Source organism: Emydura macquarii, unplaced genomic scaffold (genome assembly GCF_026122565.2).
Source record: "Emydura macquarii macquarii isolate MOO-44397 ecotype Brisbane River unplaced genomic scaffold, CSIRO-AGI_Emac_v2 contig_1119, whole genome shotgun sequence".
In the NCBI taxonomy this organism is placed as follows: Eukaryota; Metazoa; Chordata; order Testudines; family Chelidae; genus Emydura; species Emydura macquarii.
This window is the reverse complement of record NW_027131256.1, coordinates 4253124-4265584: the sequence shown is the minus strand read 5'-3', so window position 1 is coordinate 4265584 and position 12461 is coordinate 4253124.

The window sequence follows — 12461 nt, the reverse complement described above, 5'->3', positions numbered from 1 at the left end:
TACCCTCCTGTCTCCCCCACCAACCCTCTACTGTAGCCCATTAGCTCCTTGTGTCATTGGAGTGTGTTAACGGGGGTATGGTGAACGCCTGTGTCACCTGTAACCCATGAACGCCAAGGAGCTGCAGCAGGTGTACCAGAAGACAAGGGAGGCCAACACTCCCTCTGGGGCCGAGCCACGTAGCTGCCCCTTTTACAAAGAGCTGCAGGCCATCCTTGGCGGAAACACCACCACCAGCAGTCCGGGTCGACCATGCCTTTATAGGAGATTTCATCCGATACTCAAGTAATGGACACGCTGATCTCGCTTTTAAACGACATGAACTTGCTCCAGTGCATTGCTCGGAATGAAAACCATTATATCTTGCAAGAGGTGGTCTGTTTCTAGCCCTCCATCTACAAAACTGCAATGGAATTGACACACTCGGCAGACTCCAAAGCGATAGAAAAGCATGGTGAAGATGTAGAGCAGAATGCATTTTTACAAGGAGTGTTCAAGAAAACGGCGGACAAACAGAAGGAATACTACTGCAAAACTGAGGGGACTGGTGCCAGACCAGATCAATGAGGACTAAGGTTCATGCCGTCTGTCATTTATGAAAGCAGTTCAGGTATTTGTGATACAAGTGAACACATTATTGCCCTGTAGAGGCAATCCTTGTTTGGCCATGAAGCTAAAGCACAGCTTGCCCCATACAAATTTTTTGCACCTGAATGTGAATTAAATGATTTTGGAGAGTTTTGGAGAGTTTCACATGAGGTTTTTCAGAGATAGCAGAGACAGTAAAGTGATCACTATCAATCTTACCTAATTCTGTTGATGCCAAGCATGCGGTATTTCCCTACACAAAGCAAAGACAGGACATGAAGGAGAACCCTGGGGCGGGTGTACTGTACTAACATTCAATGTCTGTAAAATGTAAAAGGCTAAAATGACTGGACTCAGTTTCTACAGCAGTTGTGCTAAGACTTTTAGCATGGGCAATACGTGACTCCTGCTTTTGGGGAAGCTAAGCAGGGGGCACTGGCACCCAAATCATGACCCCAGCCCCTGCTCTGCCCCACTTGGCCTCCTCTGGGGCCCCAACCATGCTCTGGCCCTGCCCGCCGCTCACATCTCTTCAACCAAGGCCCCTCCCTGCCTGCCACTCATGCCTCTTTACCCCCTCCCCCCAGCCTCCTTCCTATCAACCGCTTGCACCTCTTCACCTCCGAGGCACAAGCAGCAGTGAGGGGACCTCAGAGGAAGAGGAGCAGCACACATGGGTGGGGCCATGGAGCAGGGTCAGGGGAGCTTCTGTGTTTAGGGAGGCTGACTCTCCCCAAGACTCTTATACCCACTTTTCATGACTGAGTCTTTTAAATTTTATATTTTACTGCTCACTTTTTTTTTTTTTTTTTTTTTTAAAGGAATGTAATGTAGTTGTAGAAAAATGTCTGGTTATAAAAAAAAAAATTAGCAGGCATAACATAATACTTGAATGTTTATATCATTCCAGCAAATTTTTCTTAAACAAATAGGTCTACTCTGGCTTTTCCACATTACTGTTACTAATAGAGGTCCATTATTTTTCTGTGATTTTCCCTGTCTTCACCACAACTCAGCCACAACTATTTGAAGATCGTACCATGATTCAACTGGTGCTTTATCTATAAGTATATACTCATGTCTGTGAGCTATCCCTCCTTATTTCCGCAACTCACCCCTTCCCTACCCAGGATGTACTCACCATGGCTGGGACTGCTGCCATATTCTATGAATCCCAAGGCGAAGTGAGAATGTAGTGCTTGCAATTTCTGTGGATCAAAAGGAGTGAATTCAGTATACCAAGTTTCCATTTATCTTGTGAATACACTCACAATTGGTACCTCTGGGCATTGTATCTTTTGCAGCTGGAAATGTCGCCTGGGGGAGGGGGGTGGGGGGGATCTCTCCATCTACAGCAGTGGAGTGTCTCAGCCAGATAAGATGATCATTTCTGACCTTAAAGTCAATGAGATGAGGAGAAGGAAGAGGACATGGGAGGACATGTTCCAAGAGATCCTGCAAGTCTCTTTGGCTACTGAGCAGAGTGCATGGAGGATCACCCTCAGACAGTGGAGGGGAGAAAAGCACATGAAAAGGAGAGAGACGTGAAACAGGAGATGCTAGCACATCTCAAGCAGCAAACAGACTTGCTACAGACTCTTGTTGACCTTCAGATTCTACAGTCCCATGCTTGCCTTGCTCTGCAGCCCACAGACAACTGCATTCCCGCAGGGACCTCCCTTCCCTACCCCCGCCCGCCCCCACACACACACACACACACACACACGTCCATGTGACGTCCAGGGCCACTGCACTGCCCCTACCATTCCACCCCAGGGGAAAGTACAGACAATCACAGCTGCACATACAGCAGTTGTGTCTTTCACACACCAGTGAATGCGTTTCTGAAATAGAAATGATGGTTCTTTCCCCCTTCAAAAATTCTTTTCCCTTTATTTATTAAGTTTTAGTCAGTTATAAATGTGTCATTTTCCATGGGTGTGAAATAAAGAAGTTTTTTTTTTTTTTTTTTAAACTTAATTCATCTTTATGAGTTCACAACATAGGCAGGCTGGAGCTGACATCATTCAGAGAGAACAGCAACTGGTGTGGTTGCAGTGTTATATTACCACACACATACAGCACTCGTTACACAGTTAATACCGGGGTGCAAAAGAGCAAGGTCAGATATAGTAATATATGTTGCTGTAGTGTGCGCTAACTCACTATTGAAATGGTCTATTGAAAGCCTATCTGAGCCAAATAGCTCCATGCTGAGCTCTCTTTATAGCCTTGTGTCCGGCTGCTCAAAATCAGCAGATTGCCGTTACGCCTCCGCCTTCCACATCCGTGGAAACTTTTCCTCCTTTGCTTTACAGATATGTTACCCCTGCTTGCTCGGAGTGGTGCTCTATTCCCTCCTCTAGTGGTGGCTAGGCTCTAAACCCCAAAGCAGTTACAGATTATAGCTGCCTGCTGTGTCTTGCATAACCATTGGGATATTTTTTTCCACTGAGGACCAACCTTGTGAGTAGACAGCACCAGTGACCTTTCAAATGGCCACAGGCACATTCATCTGTCATTCTGTATCTGCTGAGCCTGTAGTTGAAGCACTCCTCTATGCTGTAAAGGTGGCTGGCATACAGCTTCATGGGAGTGAGGAGTAGGCTGGATCTCCCAGGATCAGTATTGGCATTGCAACATCCCAATGGTAATCCACCAGTCTGCTGGAAAGAAAGTCCCTACTTGCAGCTTTCTGAACAGCCCTGTATCCTTAAAGATGCATGCATCATGCATCTTCCCTGACCAGCCCACACTGATGTCGGTAAAGCATCCCCAGTGATCCACCAGTGCTTGCAATACCATAGAAAAGTAGCCCTTTCTGTTGATGTATTCTGTGGCAAGGCGGTCTGGGGGCAAAATAGAGATGTGTGCGCCCTCTATCACCCCACTAGAGTTTGGGAATCCCATTGCTGGCAAATCCATCCATTATGTCCTGCACACTGCCCAGAGTCAGAGTTCTTCGTAGCAGTAGGCAATTAGTGGCCCTGTACACTTAACATCACAACAACCTCCCTGGTGGAATTCTCAATTCCAAATTGATTCCCGAGTGGTTGGTAGCAATTGGATGTTGCGAGTTCCCACAAAGTGATCACCACTCGCTTCTCCTCTGTCAGTGCAGATCTCATTGTGGTGTCCCTGCACTGGAGCAAGCTCTGCATACAGATCCGGGAATGTGACCTTGCACCTCTGAAAGTTTTGTAGCCACTGCTCCTCATCCCAGACCTGCATGACGATGTGATCCCACCTGTCACTGCTTGTTTCTCAGGCCCAGAACCAGCACTCCACCATCTGCAGCTGCTCCATGAATACCGCCAACAACTTTGAATTGTTTCTTTCTATGTCCCACAGCAGTCTAGTCCCCACAGAATCATCATGTTCCCCACGACTCCTCAGGTGGCTTGGCAAATGCAAGCACTGATTCTGCAGTAACACTCATTACAGCAGTTCAGAGCTGTGTGTGTGTGTGGGGGGGGTCCATATTTCTGTCAGACAGTAAGGATGGACAGGCACGTTTGCAGAGATTTTTTTTTTTTTTTTTTTTTTTTTTTGAAAAGAGGCACAAAACATTATAGGATACAGATTAAATTATGGGATGAAGAACACTGCATTACGGGATGTTGAAATTGTGTTTCCAGTCACCTGTGTATGACTTGTTTGGCCTCATGAAGCATTGCAAAACCTAGTCAAAACCCTGCACTAGATGGTGGTGAGTTGCATAGTAGGATAGCTATGCATGGTGCACTGCTCTCTGCAGTGATGCAAGCGCAGCTAGCGAGGACATGCACCACCAAACCAAGGAATGTACAGTGGACACGCAAAAGTGACATAATGTAGCAGTTGTATGCCAAGATAACTTAGGTCAACCTAATTTTGTAGTCGATACATGGCCTAAGATTGACCACGATTTAGGAGACAAGGTGGGTGAGGCAATATCTTTTATTGGACCAACTTCTGTTGTTAGAGAGAGACAAGCTTCCAAGCTACACAGTGCTCTTCTTCAGGTCTGGGAAGCTGTACTCAGTGTATCACAACCACAGCTAAATACAAGATCAAACCAATAACATATTTTAAAGTAAGGGACCATCCAAAGTGAAGTGGCCAGTTGACATGTTATTGTCCCATACTTCTCTGCCACCATCCCTGTAACAGTCCCTGACTCGCTGCCTTGGCACCTCCTGCTGGCTATCTGGGGAATCAGCTCTCAGCCAGGCAGACGCCCCCTCTCTGCAGTGTCTCACCCTCCACTCGATCACCACTGGACCCTCCTTCTCGTGACTCGGCCCTCCGGCTGAATCACAATCCATGTTCCCCCCATCCTGGGGATTCTACAGTTTGTTCTAGCCTCTTCCCACTGAGGCCACTGCAGTCCTGCCACCACTCCTATGGCAATCTGGAGGAGAAGGGGGAAGGACCCAGGCACACCCACTACTCCAGATCCCAGTCCAGGGACTCTGTATGTGGCAGCCTTCCACTGCATCTCCCCCAACTCCTCAGTGGATTTCCCTTGGCCACTTTGCTGCAGCCCCAGTACCTTCTCCACCCTTGCTTCAGGGCATTCAGCTCTGCTGAGTCCCAGCCAGTCACTGCTCTGTCCACAGTGCTGACCATCCTTCCTCTGTGAGCTCCTGGGAGGCACTCTCCTTGTTCTACTCTGCAGCTGCCTTTTATACTGGCCTCCTGAGCCCTGATTGGCTGCCACACAGCTCCTTCCTATTGGCTACTTTTCATGCACCATCGCCAAGGGCCCTCTTAACCCTTTCCTGACCCTCAAGCCTGCAACCCTCATGGGTAGGGATGCCTCATGCTCTGCACTACCCAGATATGGTCTTTCAGGGTCTCTCACTGCTGCTCAGTGTCCTTTAAGAATAGACACACATCCCCTTCTCCTTCATTGTGATCTGCAGCACTTGTTCAGTAGCTACCAGCTTCCCCTGTACCTCTTATCTGCCCCATTGAATCCTCCAGCACCCTTTCCTCCACGGTCTGGGTTCCTTCTTCAGCCTGTTCAGCTTCCATATGGGTTTCTTTATCTACCCGGGCCCTCTCTGTCCCAGTCATCCCCCTTTTGCCCCCTGCTGGGTGTGGGAGATGACTCTCAGCCAGGCCCTCAGTCCTCACTGACCCATCCCTCTGGTCAGTCTCTGACCTGACCTGGGCCCCAGGCATCCCTTTTCTAGCCCGCCTTTGTTTAAAGGGGCAATGCCTTTTTAAGTGGCCCTCCTCCTGGCACCAGAAACATATCTTTGGTTCCCCCGTGGCCCATGTCTCCCCATGTCCTTCCCTTGTTCAACCCCTTTGCTTGGGCTAGCCTGGTCTTTCCTGCCCTTGTCTGGGCATTCCCTCCATAGGTGCCTTTCTAGCCCACAGGCCCAGCACCCCCACCCCCACCCTGTTCTCCTCACAGGTGGGATTCTCTTGGGCTTCCATCCCCTCCCTCAGTAGGGGCAGCCCCTCTGCAGGTGACCCTGCTGGTCATTTAGGTAACAGTGCTTTGGTCAGGCTCTCTGCCTCCAGACCTTGGGTCTTCTCTCGTGTCTACAGCCCTTACGGCCTTTTTCTTCCTCTCCTCTGCAGATCCAAAATATGTACTGCTGCTGCTCTGCAATCTCAAGCAAGTACTCCTATAGGTGCTGGTTCGCCTCCCATAGTCTCGGCTGATTTTCCAGGACCTGCATCAGCAGAGCCTGGATTTGCTCTGACTGTCTGTCCCCTTCGTTGGGGTTGGTCAGTCCAGGGCCCAGCTGGGGAGGGCTTTTCTCCCCTCGGCAAAGAGGGCCTCTGCATATTGCAGCTCCATATTTCAGCACTCACTCTGTCTGTCAAATGCTATACCAGGCGATTTTCCCAACCGTCTTCTATGCCCCCCTTATATCAGGGGTGACCAGGTGCCCACATTTTCCATCACGTGTAACAAGGTCTGGCTCATCACCTTTGCACCTCCTGCTGGCTATCTGGGGAATCAGCCTCAGTCAGGCAGATGCCCCACTGGTGTCTCGCCCTCCGTCCTGTCTCCACCGGACCCTCCTTCTCATGACTCCACCTTCTGGCTGAGCCACAAGCCATGTTCCCCCCTCCCGCCATTCCGCAGGCCCTTTTATACCAGCCTCCTGGGCCCTGATTGGTTGCCACACAGCCCTTTCCTATTGGCCACTTCTCATGCAGCCTCTCCAAGGGCCCTCTTAACTCTTTCCTGGCCAGTAAGGGACAGGTGCCCTGTCATAATCACCTAATGGAGTGTTAACTGGCCACTTAACCTTGAATGGCCCCTTAGGATATGTGCTAACTACTTAAACTATCTGTTCCAACTTGTATTTAGCTTGACATTTTGTGTACCTTTCCCAGACCTGAAGATGATCTCTGTGTAGCTCGAAAGCTTGCCTCTCTCACCAACAGAAGTTGGTCCAATAAAAGATATTACTTCACGCATCTGGCCTCTCTAATATCCCAGGACTGACACAACTACAACAACACTGCATACAAATATTTACGAGTGATAAGTGTATATTAGATTTATAACTAAAGCATGGCTGTAATGCAAGGGCTACAGGTGAAGGCCTGTAAGATTTCAGCTTAGCCACTCTAGGCTTCAGGAAGTTGGCATAAATGGATGACCTAAGAATAACCCTAGGCCAGAAAAGTTACAAGATTACTGTAAAGAATTGCCAACAGGTGATGTTCTGGAAAAGTAGACCACAATGTACGGATCTAGACCACAAGGCACCTGATTGTAACATCATGGAAAGTTCTGCTCTTATCTCAGGTAACCCTGGAAATAGATTGATGCAAATGTTAATGAGATGCTAATGAGAATAAAGAAAACTAAGAGAACACTCTATGAAAAGCAGGGCACCCCAGCAGTTGCAGGGATCTGGAACTACAGATAAGGAAAAGGAGGGTTGTGGACCCTCATGCATATGCATAAGGTGTTAGGTGCATTTTTATATATGAAATATCTGCATAAAGTCTACAAGGGGGTTTGCATTTCATACACTCCTTGGCTTGATCTCAGGTGGTCAAATTTTGCACTGTGATGTTGCACTGTAAGGCCTTATCTATCATAGAAAGCTTTGCAAAAATAGTATAATGATAAAGTGGCAAAAAGTCTCTAGCATGGATGCAGTTCTATAGATATAAGGCACCTTTATACTGGTGTAATTGTGTCCACACTAGAGCTTTTACTGGTCTAGCTATGTTGGCAAAAAAACCCACATCTCTAACCAAAATAGTTATGCCAGTAGAATTTGTTAGTGTAGATCAGCCTGAAGGCTTTCTGTGATTGCCCAGGTTACCAGGATATCAATCAGGCTGACAAAATCAAAAATTGCCTGGAAAAGTTAAATTAGATTAAATTTAAGGCTATGACTGTCACAGCCCAAACTCAACCCAGACTGTCAAACTCTCCCTGCTGGCGTTCACCAGGCTGTTGTGTTTAGGTCCCACTAGGCTAGACCTGTGTCCTCTTCAGCTTTCCTGAACCTAGGTAGGCTCCAGCACTGTATCTTTTGGCCTTTCTGATACACTTACTGGGCACACAGACTGTTATCCCTTCATGGGAGTGAGGCCTTGTAGACCAACTGTCCTAGGATCCCAGGACCAGTGCTGACCCTCCTCACAACACCCTACTAGCTTATCACACATTTCCCGAGCGCCAACCTTGTGCGTACTCTGGTTTACAGTTACCTCTTCTGGGACACTTGATAGTTGAAGCAAATAGACACAGGGTTTGTAAGGGTTCCAAAAAACAATCACTCTTTACTGTAGACAGCACACGCAATATACAGATCCAGACAAAACAATAAGACATCTATATGCCATTTCCTGCTTCAGTGTTCAAGATTTGGGACAGCATCCTTTCAGGATTCCAAGTCTCCTCTCCTGGACCTCTTTCTTCCAGGCTTCCCCTCTGGAATTTGGAGTCTGCTGTTTCTCTCTGCTTCCTTTGACATGGGCTGCTTCTACATCTCCTGCCAAAAGCCTGTGCCCCTCTCTCACTCAAACTGATTTTTAAAAGTTAGCGCTATCATCTGGTTTTTGTTTTCCTGTTTGGGGATTTTCCAGTCTCCAAACACCTCTCCCATCAAACCACCTGGGTAGAACTTGCTGTTCCAGCTCAGGCCTAAATCCATCATTTAGCCACAGCCCAGTCCTTATGTTGACAACATTGTTTGTTTGTTCTGTAGTTTCTTCCAGACAGGCCAAGTGATGTGTGTCAGGGACTATATTAGTCCCTGGCAGATTCACTATACATCGAAGACTGGTCTACACTACAAACTTTCACTGGCATAGCTATGTCTGCTAGGAGTGTGTGTGGAAAAGATTCACACATACCCCCAGCTGACTTCGCTATACCAGCAAAAGCCCTAGGGTAGACACAACTATACTGAGAAAGCATGCTTCTGTTGGCTTAGCTAATATTATTCTAGGAGGTGGTATAGCTATGTTGGCAGAACACCTTTTATTGGCAGAACACTATACATCGAAGACTGCTCTACACTACAAACTGCTGCGTCGCCAGTAGGGGACTTTGCTGGCATAGCTATATTGGAAAAGGCTCTAGTGAAAACAAGCCCTTATACAAGTGCTGTGTCATCAAATTCCTAAAATGAACAAGAATTTGTAGTTTGTACACAGTGAAATTCCCAAAATTATCAGAATGACTTAAAAAAAACCTCTCAGAAACACGTCTGTTATTTTAAATTGATCCTTTAAAGTAACCTGGTTAGCATGTAATATCAGGTCTTTCCAGAGCTCTGAAAGTACATACAATGTGCATTTTACCTGCAGGTTTGCTTTAACATAATGTTGCAATACTAATGCTCAGCACTTATTATATAGTACTATATATTTTCAAAGCACTTGATAAATATTAATGAGTCCTGCTAAAAAGAAAGCTTAGTTATCTTAGTTTTGACTGAAAAAGGAAGGAAAAGTTCACTGGTTTCCTTTCAGTGGTCTGTTATGTTCTATTGTAAGAAATAAACACAGGGTTGCTACGCCCATACAGTTGCTAGGGAGGCTACATTTTTAATTTATGAGACTAGTTTAATAGTTTAGAGCATGATCCTGCAAACTTTATTCATATCCTTACTCATCCAAAGTCCCACTGAAGTCAATGGGGCTATGTGTGTAAGGCAAGCAGGAGTGGTCCCTTTAAAGTATAAACTTTGCCACTGCCTTATATTTTGAGAGGAGTACAGTCTAGTGATTGAAGTGAGGGTAGGCTGGGGAACCGGAAGCTCTGGTTTCTAATGCTGGTTGCATAGATTCATAGCATTTCAAACCAGAAGGGACTATTATATAACCTCACTTCATGTGTTTCACAGGCTATCAAATTTTACCCAGTTATCCCTGTACTGAGCCCATTAATGTTCTTCCTCTAATTTGCTGTGCGACCTTGGAAAGTCACTTAGACCGACATTTTTTAGTTTTAGGTGTCTGGTTGTAGATTATAGAATTCTAGGTAAGGGACCTGATTTTCAGAGGTTCTGAGCACCTGCATGTCCCATTGAAGCCAAAGGGACTATAGGTGCTCAGTCTGTCACTGTCAGACCCACACTTATGTGCACATCTGGCAGCATGCAAATGGAACATGGCTTCAGGGGCACTCCAGGCCAAGTCTGCCATCACCTGCATGACTTCCCTGGGGGGCCAAGAGGAGATTCTTTTGGGGATTCCTTGAAGAATAAGAGAAACTTCTGGCCTGAAACAATCCCCCAAATCCTCTGCGAAGAACTATCCAAAACATGAGTGTTGCATGGATGGATTTGGGCAGCTTGTGTGAAGGGAGTATTCAATCCACTGGTATCTTGGGCATTTGTAAAGGAACATGGTGGGAGAGTCATTCACTCCCATTAGACTGAGCCAGCTGCTCTCCCTAGGTTGTGCTCTTGCAGAGTGACGGTGTGATGGGTTGCTCTACTCCCCACTGGATGACGACACCTCATGGTGGTTCTGGGGTTTAGTTCAGTCAGGTCAACCTCCTTGCAGCAGTTACACCCTCTCAGTTTCTCCTCTGCAGCCCCTCTCTCGCTCCAAGAACTGCAGATCCCTCTGTGGGACTCAGCCCTCCAGCTAGGTCATTCTTGTGGTTTCCAGGGACCCAGTGGAGAGTATATCAAGGTTCCCGCTCTCCAGCAGTCTTCCACTTCATTACCTCACAGTGCCACTCCTGCAGTGGCTGGCAGGAGAACCTGGGCCCAGCCTGTATTCTGGGTTCCAGCTCAGGGACCCTCTACACAGCAACCAAGGCCTATTCCCTGCACCTTGCTGTCTTTCCCTGTGCTGTTTTCATATCTCCTGGCTCTCCCCACTTCCAGGGAGTAACTTTAGACAACTCATCTCTGCAGCGCTAGCACCCGCCCCATCTCCCAGGGAGTGACTGAAGACTTCTCCCTGCTGCCCTATCTGCTTCCAATTTCCTGCCTTTTGAAGAAGCTCCACCTGTCCCTCACAGGTGAGCTTCTGTCTAATTAGCTGACTCCGGCCTAAAGCTGCCTCCCCCTTCACAGCCTAATTAGCTGATTGGGCCCACCTGGCCCCATTCAGCTCTTGCAGGGGCAGTTTGGAGAGCACACTCCACCACAGATGGGGAGAGTCCAATGGGTTTAGAGTAATGCATGGGCATAAGCATCCTTGATTATCATCCCGCTGCCCTCCCATTTAACATAAACAGTGGCAGGATTTGGTTTGTTCTTCAGTGATGAGGACCCATCATGCACCAGTGAGACTTAGTGCACAGATGCGACATTATCAAAAAGGCTCATGTGGCCAGTCCACAAAGATGACCGGTGCCTGCCAATAGTGGCGGGGGGGGGGGGGGGGGGGGGGGTCAGAATGAGGGCAACCAGCTTCAGCAGTGTTACTGAGCATGCTCAGTCCGTGTGAGCATGCTCAGAACAAGCCAAGCAGCAAATCTGGGGGAGGGGCATGTGACCCCGCATGCCCCCTCCCACACATTGCCTCTGCCAGTCAGAATGTGGCTTTGATCTGTGTTCCCAATCTGACTCTAGTGGATGGAATATGTCAGATGTGCACATGGTCACGCGCTGATCTAGGATTGGTCATACCTTGCATACCTTTTCTCATCTGCTTAAAGCAGAAAAGGACAGGATGAACTGCTTTCATCTAGTTAAGCTCTTTGGGCTAAGGACCTGTTTGTACTATCCCACGCACGCTTATGGAACCGATAAATAATAAAATATCTTCTTATTTATTATTTAGCAGCTTGCCCATTGGGGCACCATGTCCATGCCAGGAGTATGCACTGCTGCAGCTACACTGGTGTGGAGGTATCAGTGGCTAAAACTTCAATGCAGAAAATGCATAAGGTGCAGGCAAGCATGGAAAATGCCTGCTGCCACAGAAAAGAACCAAGTATAAGGGGCAGAAGGTGATACTTGGACACAGAACTCCTGTGGTTTCTTTGCCACTCTTCCATTTGTGATGTAGTCTCATTGAGATGTATTCTCATACTGGGAATCAGGTGTACATTTTTAACAGAGAGGGTAATGAATCATTGAAACAATGTACCCGGGGATGTGGCGGGTTCTCCATCACCTGAAGAGCGTATATCAAGACTAGATATCTTTCTAGGACATAGACTTTCGCTCAACCAGAAGTTATAGGACTCAATGCAAGAATCAGCGGGTGAAATTCTATGCTCTGTGTTATACAGGACGTCAGACTAGATGATCAGAATGGTCTCTTCTTGCCTTAAAATTTATGAATCTATGAATCTTTGCTCTAGATAGTATGTGATCTTGGGCCATCAACCAATAATTAATTTTCATCGCGGTCCATAAGATGAGGATGACAGTACTTCCATGCCTCACCAGGGAGCTCTGAGGCTTTAATTCATGAAAGTTTATAAA